This window comes from Erinaceus europaeus, chromosome 3, assembly GCF_950295315.1.
Source record: "Erinaceus europaeus chromosome 3, mEriEur2.1, whole genome shotgun sequence".
Lineage (NCBI taxonomy): Eukaryota > Metazoa > Chordata > Mammalia > Eulipotyphla > Erinaceidae > Erinaceus > Erinaceus europaeus.
In genome coordinates, this window is record NC_080164.1 from 54,162,952 (window position 1) to 54,173,855 (window position 10,904).

The following is a 10,904-nucleotide window of genomic DNA, read 5'->3' on the forward strand; positions in this document are numbered from 1 at the left end:
CAAAAAACACATGGTCATATCAATAGATGTAGTGAGGTTTATCCCAGGGATGCAAGGTTGATTTAATATAAGTAAATCAATCAACGTCATCCATTACATCAATAAAAGCAAGACCAAAAACCACATAGTCATATCAATAGATGTAGAGAAAGCCTTTGACAAAATACAACATCCCTTTATGATCAAAACACTATAAAAAATGGGAATAGATGGAAAATTCCTGAAGATAGTGGAGTCTATATATAGCAAACCTACAACAAACATCATAATCAATAGTAAAAAACTGGAAGCATTTCTACTCAGATCAGGTACTAGACAGGGCTGCCCACTATCACCATTACTATTCAACATAGTCTTGGAAGTTCTTGCCATAGCAATCAGGCAGGAGCAAGGAACTAAAGGCATACAGATTGGAAGAGAAGCAGTCAAACTCTCCCTATTTGCAGATGACATGATACATAGAAAATCCAGCAAGAAGCTTTTGGAAATCATCAGGCAATACAGGAAGGTGTCAGGCTACAAAATTAACATTCAAAAGTCAGCGGCATTCCTCTATGCAAACACTAAGGTAGAAGAAGTCAAAAATCCAGAAATTAATTCTTTTTACTATAGCAACAAAAACAATAAAATATCTAGGAATAAACTTAACCAAAGAAGCGAAAGACTTGTATACTGAAAATTATGAGTCATTACTCAAGGAAATAGAAAAAGACACAAAGAAGTGGAAAGATATTCCATGTTCATGGGTTGGAAGAATTAACATCATCAAAATGAATATACTACCTGGAGTCATATACAAATTTAATCCTATCCCCATCAAGATCCCAAACACATTTTTAGGAGAATATAAGAAAAGCTACAAATGTTTATCTGGAATCAGAAAATACCTAGAATTGCCAAAACAATCTTGAGAAGAAAGAACACAATGGAAGGCACGACACTCCCAGATCTCAAATTGTATTATTGGGCCATTGTCATCAAAACTGCTTGGTACTGGAACATGAATAGACACACTGACCAGTGGAATAGAATTGAGAGCCCAGAAGTAAACCCCCACACCTTTGGACATCTAATCTTTTACAAAGGTGCCCAGACTATTAAATGGGGAAAGCAGAGTCTCTTCAACAAAAAGTATTGGAAAAAATGGGTTCAAAAATGCAGAAGAATGAAACTGAACCACTATATTTCATAGAACACAAAAGTAAATTCCAATTGAATCAAGGAATTGGATGTTAGACCAGAAACTGTCAGATACTTATAGGAAAAAAATTGGCAGAACTGTTTTCCACATAAATTTTAAAGATGTCTTCAATAAAACAAATCCAATTACAAAGAAGACTAAGGCAAACATAAGCCTATGGGACTACATAAAATTAAAAAGCTTCTGCACAGCAAAAGAAACCACTACCCAAACCAAGAGACCTCTCATAGGATGGGAGAAGATCTTTACATGCCATATATCAGACAAGAGGCTAATAACCAAAATATAGAGAGCTTGCCAAACTCAACAACAAGAAAACAAATAGGGAAAGGACATGGACAGAAATTCACCACAGAAGATATCCAAAAGGCTGAGAAACACATAGAAAAATGCTCCAAGTCTCTGTCAGAGAAGTGTAAATAAAGACAACAATGAGATACCACTTCACTCCTGTGAGAATGTCATATATCAGAAAAGGTAACAGCAGCAAATGCTGGAGAGGTTGTGGGGTCAAAGAAACCCTCCTGCACTGCTGGTGGGAATGTAAATTGATCCAATCTATGTGAAGAACAGTCTGGAGAACTCTCAGAAGGCTAGAAATGGACCTACCCTATGATCCTGCAATTCCTCTCCTGAGGATATATGCTAAGGAACCCAACACACCCATCCAAAAAAAAATCTGTGTACACATATGTTCTTGGAAGCATAATATATAGCAGACAAAACCTGGAAGCAACCTGGAGTCATTATTCAAGGAAACAGAAAATGATACAAAGAAATGGAAAGATATTCCATACTCATGGATTAGAAGAATTAATATCATCATAGAAATAGGCTGGGAGTATGGACTGCCCTACAATGCCCATGTTCAACAGAGAAGCAATTACAGAAGCCAGATCTTCCACCTTCTGTACCCCATAATGATCCTGGGTCCATGCTCCCAGAGAGACAAAGAATAGGAAAGCTTTCAAGGGAGGGTATAGGATACAGAACTCTGGTGGTGGGAGCGATGTGGAATTATACCCCTCTTATCCTATAGTTTATCGATATTTTTTATTATATATATAAATTTTTTAAAGAGGAATTAATATCATCAAAATGAATATTCTACCCAGAGCTATATACAAATTTAATGTGATACCCATCAAGGTCCCACTAATTTTCTTTTTATTATTATTATTTTCTTTTATTATGGGAGGGATAATGATTACAGCACATTTGTTTACTCCTGTGTATGGCTTATCAGTTTTGTGTAGCAGGTGTCTGCTATATACTCTTAACCCCCTCCTACCAATTTTCTTTGAGTGAATAGAACAAAAATTATAATCATTTATCTTGAACCAGAAAACACCTAGAATAGTCAAAACAATCTTGAGAAAAAGAAATAGAAATGGAGGCATCACACTACTCCCAGATCTAAAACTATAATATAATATCATCATAATCAAAACTGCATCCTACAGGAACAAAAATAGATATCAGATCAGTGAAACAGAATTGAAAGCCCATAAATAGACCCCCACACCTATAGACATCTAGTTTTTGATACGGGGGCTCAAACGATTAAATGGAGAAAGAAGGGTCACCAATAAATGGTGCTGGGAAAATTGAAATGTGCAGAAGAATTGAACTGAATCACTACATCTCACTAGAAACAAAAGTAAACTCCAAATGGACCAAGGATCAGAATGGCCAGAAAGCATCAAATACTTAGAGGAAAATATTGGCAGAACTCTTTCCCATCTAAATCCCAAGGACATCTTTGATTATACAGACCCAGGTTCAAGGAAGACTAAAACAAAAATAAACCAATGGGACTACATCAACTTGAAAAGCTTTTGCACAGCAAAAGAAACCATCACTCAAAAAGACCCCTCACAGAATGGAAGAAGGTTTTTGCATGCCATACATCAGACAAGAGGCTAATAGCCAAAGCATATAAAGAACTCACCAAACTTAGCAACAAAAAAGCAAATGACACAATTCAAAAGTGAAGAGAAGATATGAGCAGAATATTCACTACAGAAGAGATACAAAAGGCTAACAAACATATGAAAAATTGCTCCAAGTATGGATTGTCAGAAAAATGCAAATAAAGACAACAATGAGATACCAACCACCTCAGTCCTGTGAGAATGTCATACATCAGAAACAACAGCAACAACAAATGCTGGAGAGGCTGAGGGGACAATGGAACCCTCCTGCACTGCTGGTGGGAATGTAAACTGGTGCAACCCCTGTGGAGAGCAGACTGGACAACTCTCAGAAGGCTAGAAGTGAACCTACCATATGAACCAGTAATTCCTCTCCTAGGGATATATCCTAAGGAATCAAACACACCCATCCACAAAGGTATGTGTACACCTATGTTCACAGCAGCACAATTCCTAATAACCAAAACCTGGAAATAACCCAGGTGTCCAATAACAAATGAATGACTGAGAAGGTTGTAGCATATATACACCATGTTAAGGGCTGAGTGGTGGCACACATGGTTGAATATATATACCATGTAATACTACTCAGCTATTAAAAATAATGAATCCACCTTCTCTGATCCGTCTTGGATGGAGCTAGAAGGAATTATGTTAAGTGAGATAAGCCAGAAAGAGAAAGAGGAGTATGACTCACTCATAAACAGAAGTTGAGAAAGTAGAACAGAAAGGAAAATGCAAAGTAGAATTTGACTGAGTTTGGAGCACTGCACCAAAGTAAAAAAGACCCTGGTTGGGGGAGGGTAGATTTTCAGCTCCATTGTAGGGGATGAGGGCAGAGACACAGATCTTTGTGGTGGGAATGGTGCTAATATATACTCCTATTAACTTATAGTCTTCTAAATCAATATTAATCAATATGAGAGGGAAAAAATAGAATGTCTTCAGCTTTTTAATACAGACTTCAGTCCTGAATATACAGTCCTTTAATCTAAGTACTTATGGTTTCAAATTAGTAAATGACTGAATTTTAACACTGGGCTTAAACTGCTAATGCATTTCTAATAATAACTTTTTTTGAAATATTAAATCATCTTAGCCCAGGGAGGCCAGGAGTGATTGGTCTTGTCAGTATATAAGTTATAGTTATTTCTAAACAGCATTAAATGACATATATCATGGTAAGGTCTTTTATGGTACAGTAAATCCTAAGCATGGGGTTTTCAAAGTAAACCAAGTTCCCAAATAACTTTGTTATAACAATAATTATCAAATGTCTTCTTAAATTCTAACACAGCAAGAAACGTTCCTCATTTTCTATAAAACCCTTATTTTTCCCAGTTCTGGAACCTCTGAAGCTTGGCTAGTTTTCCTTCATGATTCTCTTGGTCCATACATTTGATACTGCATCTCCTGATCTCAACCAAATCAATGTAACCAGTGCCACCTGCACCAGTTCCTGCGCTTTGGGCCATGGGCGCTTAAACCACTGTGCTACCGCCCAGCCTCCTCATCTGCTATATTCTTACCTTTAGATTCCTGATTACTAAACAATTTGTTCTGCTTTATATCTTAATGTTTTTCAGCTACCAATTTGCAGATCTGTCCATGACACCAATCTGATTTCCCTGGGCAGACAACCTCACCAATGTACCCTGGAACCCCACCTCCCCAGAGCCCTATCCCACTAGGGAAAGATAGAAACAGACTGGGGGTATGGATTGACCTGTCAATGCCCATGTCCTGTGGAGAAGCAATTGCGGAAGCCAGACCTTCCATCTTCTGCACCCCATAAAGATCTTTGGTCCATACTCCCAGAGGGATAAAGAATAGGAAAGTTTCCAATGACGGGGATGGGCTATGGAACTCTGGTGTTGGGAATTGTATGGGACTGTACCCATCTTCCCCACAATCTTGTCAATCATTATTAAATCACTAATAAAATATATTTTTTAAAAAAGTTCACTCTTTTCCAGCCTCTGTAGTACCTTCTGTCCCACTTAAATTAATACAAGCATTCTCTCTTTCTCTCTCTCTCTCTGCCTCCAGGGTTATTGCTGGGGCTCAGGGCCTGCATTATGAATCCACTGCTCCTGGAGGCCATGTTTTCCATTTTGTTGCACTTGTTACTTCTGTTGTTGTTATTGCTCTCAGATGAGACAGAAAAAATTGGGAGAGGAGAGGAAGATAGAGGGGGGAAAGAAAGATAGACACCTGCAGACCTGCTTTGGCATTTGTGAGGCAACCCCCCTGCAGGTGGGGAGCCGGGGGCTTGAACCGGCATCCTTAAGCAGGTCCTTATACTTGGCACCATGTGTGCTTAACAAGAGGTGCTATACTTGGGCAATGTGCCTGCTTTGCCATAAGCATGACCCAGTTTCCAGCCCACTCTCCCCTTTTCTTGGAGGAAACTTTGATGCCATGGTCTCTCCCTCTCATATCTCTCTCTCACTCTGTCTGAAAAGGTCAGCCCATTGTATTGAGGTTCCAGCAAGGAAAAGTAAACAAAACAAAGCAAAACAAAACAAACACAAAGAGCACAACTAGGTGTGGCAAAGGACTCCTAGACCTCAATACTTCAGTCTGTTCTGTGTCTCAAAGAATTGTCTGATAGCAATGAACTATGGTTGTATTATCATATTTTGTGCAGATATGTGAATGTGTACTTTATCAACTTAAGAATGGATGGTTCCTATGTGCAGTGCAATTCACAATACACTAACATTTTGTTACAGAAAACTTATAGGTCAGAAAATGTGTTGACCTATATAGACATTGCTATCCTACTAAGCAAACAATCCTTCTCAAACAAAAAAGATAAAAGAGGTAAGTGAGGGGCACTATATAATGAAAAAAGGATGAATACAGCTCTGATTCTAACACCAAAAACATCTTCCCCCAACTGAAGCTATTTTCATCAATCTGTAGTCACATGTTTATGAAGGGACTTTCGTAAATAACTGGCAAGTATTGCCTGGAAGCCAGGTGACTAATCACGTAAGCCCTTACTTAGGTACATCATGCTAAATTTTTATTTATGAATATCAAATACTACTGTTTCCTAACAACTACAACTCAGCAGTTATTAGTAAATAGTCTTCTCACATACACACTCACACTCTGAAAACCTTTTGGATCAGTGTGTGGCATATCAATAGTACATTTGTGGCTTACCAGTTGCCTGGGGTTCATACCTTGAAAATTCCTGGTTAGGTGGTTGACTTGACTTTTGATTCAATTCTCAAAGTGCTGGATCTCTTTTTCTGTTATACAGCTCACTACGTCTGAACATCCTGACCTTGTGCTCTACTCAGCTCCCCAGTGCAGCTTCAGCCTAAACCTCCAAATGCACAATCTCTCACTGGAGTTCCTCTCCAGGAAGGAGCACTAGATGTTACTAACTGTTCAGACTCCTGGTCATCACCTTGCAGCAGCTGTGATGACATAATGGAGGCTTTGAATGAAACACAGTAGAGCAAAGTCACAGGCCATCTCTGCTTTACATCTGTTTGATAGTACCAAGAGATAAATGACCTCATTGGTCAGTTCAGGATTCTCCTCTATGAAATGGAAATAATAATGTCAACTCTGGGGCTGGGTGGTGACTCATCAACTTGGGTTCTAGTCCTTTGCTCTCATCTGAAGGGGGGAATCTTCACAAGTAGCAGAGCAGTATTTCAGGTGTCTCTCCTTCTCTCCCAGTCTCTCTTCTCTCTTTCCCCCCATTTGTTTTTGTCTTTGCCCTCTATTAAAAAGAAAGAAAAAATATACCGCTACTGGGAACAATGCAGCTGTGCAGGTACTGAGTGCCAGTAATAATCCTGGCAAAAAAACAACAACACCAATAACAATAATAAGAATATCAACATCTTTTTTTGTTGCGATCAAATGAGATTATTATGAGGGGTAAAGCATGGTAATCTAATGGGCTGAGTAGTGGTGCACTTGGTAGAGCATATATTTTATAATGCTCAAAAACGCAGGTTAAAGCCTCCAGTTCCACCTCACAGGAGAAGCTTCATGAGTGGTGAAGCAATGTCTCTCTTTCTCCCTCTCTAGCTCCCCCTTTCTTCTCAATTTCTCTCTGGCTCTATCAAATAAATAATCTTTTTTTTTTTTTTGGCTCCAGGGTTATTGCTGGGGCTCAGTGGCTGCACTACGAATCCACTGCTCCTGGAGGCTATTTATTCCCTTTTGTTGCCCTTGTTGTTTATCATTATTGTAGTCATTATTGTTGTTATTGCTGTCGTCATTGTTGTATAGGACAGAGAGAAATCGAAAGAGGAGGGGAAGACAGAGAGGGAGAGAGAAAGACATATGAAGACCTGCTTGACTGCTTTTGGAGCGACCCCCCTGCATGTAGGGTGCCGGGGCTCGAACCGGAATTTTAATGTCAGTCCCTTCATACCATGTGTGCTTAATCTACTGCACTACCACCTGGACCCATAAATAAATTATTTAAAAATAATAATAAATAAGGGAGTCGGGTGGTAGCGCAGCGGGTTAAGCGCAGTGGCACAAAGCTCAAGGATAGGTGAAAGGATCCTGGTTCGAGCCCCAGGCTCCCCACCTGCAGGGGGGTAGCTTCACAAGCGGTGAAACAGGTCTGCAAGTGTCTATCTTTCTTTCTCCCTTTCTGTCTTCCCCTCCTCTCTCCATTTCTCTCTGTCCTATCCTACAACAACAACTACAACAATAAAACAATAAGCAACAAAAGGGAATAAATAAATAAATATTTTAAAGTTTTAAAAAAATAAAATAAATCTTTCACTAGGAACAGGTAGAAACAGGATGGGGCATGGATCAACCTGCCAACATGCATATCCAGTGGAGAAGCCAAATCTTCTACCTTCTGCACCCCATAAGGAATTTTGTTCCATACTCCCAGAGGTGGAGAAATGATAGGGAAAGATGACCAGTGGATTCTGAACTCCACCTTCATCAGGACCCAGAGAGATAAGAAGAGAAGGGGAAAAAAAGGACATTTGAAAGTAGTGGGTGAGAAGGAAGAGGGGGAGATCAGGTGGTGGTGCACCTGGTTAAACACACATGGTACAAAACACAAGGACGTGAGGAATAAAGTTGGCATAAAGAGAATTTCACAAGAAAGATAGTGAGAGAGAGAGAGGTTCCCATCTCAAAAAGGTCCCATCCTTCTCCCATTTTTGTATCATTTCAATACTTGAGAGCAGGACTCAATGTAGATTAATTATAAACATTATACACGAAGACCCACCCCCACTACTAGGAGAATGGAGGCTGAAGAATGCTAGGAATTCTTCCCTCCACCCAGTAGTTAGGAATGTGTCCTGCTTGGGACAGAACGCTTAACAGGAATGTGAAGGCAGCCAGATAAGGTCCAATGGTTGAAGCAGGGAGAACTTGGTGGTTGTGGATTTATTGCTTAGGAGAGAGCCCTACTCTAGAAACAGGCTCCTCAAAATCCTCCAGAATCTGTTTTTTGACAACAGGACCAGTGCTAGAGATTCAGGACTAATTTCTGAAGACAAGGAATAAAGAACAGTGCAGGCAGACAATTAAAGCAAAGTTACAGCAGTGTTTCCATTCTTTGAGGGAAGCATATAGTCTCTGCTACTAAACTGATAGCTGTTATGTGGAGATTTTGGTTTGATTCTGTTATTTGAGTTTCCCTATCTATAAAGTTTAAAATAATAATATCTATCTCTTATGGTTATGAAAAGGAGTAAATAAAATAATGCATAAAGAAACTTGGCATACATTTCTCCATAGTTTGGGGGTTTTGTTGTTGTTCTGTTTTTATTATTTTTTTTAACCAGGATTATTGTTAGGACTCTGTATTTGCACAACTCCAGTGCTCCTGGTAACTTCAGGTTTTTCTTTCTTTCCTTCTTTCTTTCTTTCCTTCTTTCTGTCTTCCTTTCTCTCTCTCTCTCTCTCTCTTTTTAAAGATAGAGAATGAAATAGACACCACAGCACTACTCCACTGCCTGTGGAATTTTCCCCCTGTAGGTACTCCCATATAATGGCCAGGGACTCAAACCCAGTTCCTTGCATTGAGCTGGGGTATGAACCAGAGCATTTCAGGGTTGATCTGTAGATATGATTACCCTTTAGAACAAGTAACAGAAAATCAGCTTTGGCAGTTTTCATGGAGCATCACCTTGGCTCCTATCTATACCTTGTCTCTATCCATTAAGCTTCTGACCATAAGCAAGCTGTCTTCCTTGGTACACTATATTAAACTAGTATGGCTGCTCTCACCAATGGGAGCCTAGGAGTAGTTATTGCCAGAGATCAAAGAGAGGTTTAAAGACTTCTAGTTTCTACATCAACAATTTAATCTTGTATTTTTATGTAATAGAGCTTCGCGGGCGGGAGAGAGACACGACCAGGGACTCAGGCTGAGTGGTACGCAGTTCAGTCTTTATTCATGTGGAACGCAGCACAAACTAAGCTATCTCTAATCACAATCTTGTCCTTCTCTATCCTGAGGCAGAAGAGTCAGGTCCAAAAAGGATAGGGGGTGGGGAGAAGGAAAAAGCATGCAAAACAGTGAGGATTAAAACAATACCCTGGAGGCAGGGCGGTGCTTAGTTAACAGTGGTTATGTAAATAGAATACAGTGTTAAGCAGGGGGGATTAAACCAATGAAACAGAAGGGGTCTTAGAAGCATACCAACAAGAGATTACATCTTTACATGAAATTCAACCTCTGCTAGCTTCAAGCTTTTCTTCTGAAGTTTCCTCAACTCTCAGACTTCATAGGAGGGTCTAATTTGGATTACACTATGACATAAGGCAATATAGTAGTTGGTTTGGCCTTCTGTCCTCCCTGAGGTGTCTCAGTCATCAAAACTCCTATGGGCAGAAGGGACTAGGTAGAAACTAGAAATCTAGCTAAGATCATTGATAGCAAACAACAGATTTTGAGTTATCAGTAAAAAGCCTGATTATATAGGCAGCTGCTATTTAGGACTCATAGGCAGAGAGAAGTCAACATCTGACATGAAATTTCCAAATGACAAGATGACTCATTTGTTAGGGGCTAACTGCAGTTAGTGACTAAGATAGTGAGTATCTCAAAAATCCGAGGGCCCTCAAGAATCAGGCTAAATCTATATGCTTCAGAAATAGAACAATAAAACCTCAGTGACAGCAAATTATTTACAACATGTTTTACTGAAAATTCAATCTCATTATTAAGACCTAATGCTCAGAGAAATTTTCCTTTCAGAATATTACTGCTTGTTGACAATCAATCTGGTCATCCAAGTTCTGTGGTTGACATATACAAGGAAATGAGTGTTATTTATATGCCTAGGAACACATCCATTCTGCAGCCCATGAATTAGGGAGTCATTTCAACTTTCAAGTCTTGTGACTTAAGCAATACATTTTTAAAGCAGCCATAGATAGTGTTTCCTCTGATGGATCTGAGCAAAATCAATTGGAGACTTTCTGGGAAGGATTTGCCATTCTATACGATATAACACACATTTTCTCTGTAATGAGCTTCATGTATGTACTTAGGAAAGCTGGAAAGCACTTAAGTACTGTAGTCAGGGATGGTTTTAAATAGCAAGATCACCAACAAAAAGTTTTTTTAAAAAAGTAAGAAATACTGTTAGGGGCCAGGCAGTGGTTCACTGGGTTAAGCACACATACTACGAAGCCCAAGTACCCACACAAAGATCCTGGCTCAAGCTCTCAGCTTCCCACCTGAAGGGGGGGGGTCACTTCACATGCAGTGGAGCATGTCTGCAGGTGTCTATCTTTCTCTTCCCCTC

At 39.5% G+C, this 10,904-nt stretch overlaps 1 protein-coding gene across 1 annotated transcript in view; it reads right to left on the bottom strand.

Annotated features, from left to right (window-relative positions):
• Nucleotides 1-6,436, bottom strand: part of EHBP1 (EH domain binding protein 1) — a 406,607-nt gene extending 400,171 nt beyond the window's left edge. The window contains exon 1 of the mRNA XM_060187205.1: nt 6,330-6,436. The gene's annotated coding sequence lies outside the window, so the exon portion shown is untranslated. The remainder of the gene's footprint in view (nt 1-6,329) is intronic.
• Nucleotides 6,437-10,904: the final 4,468 nt, after the last annotated feature.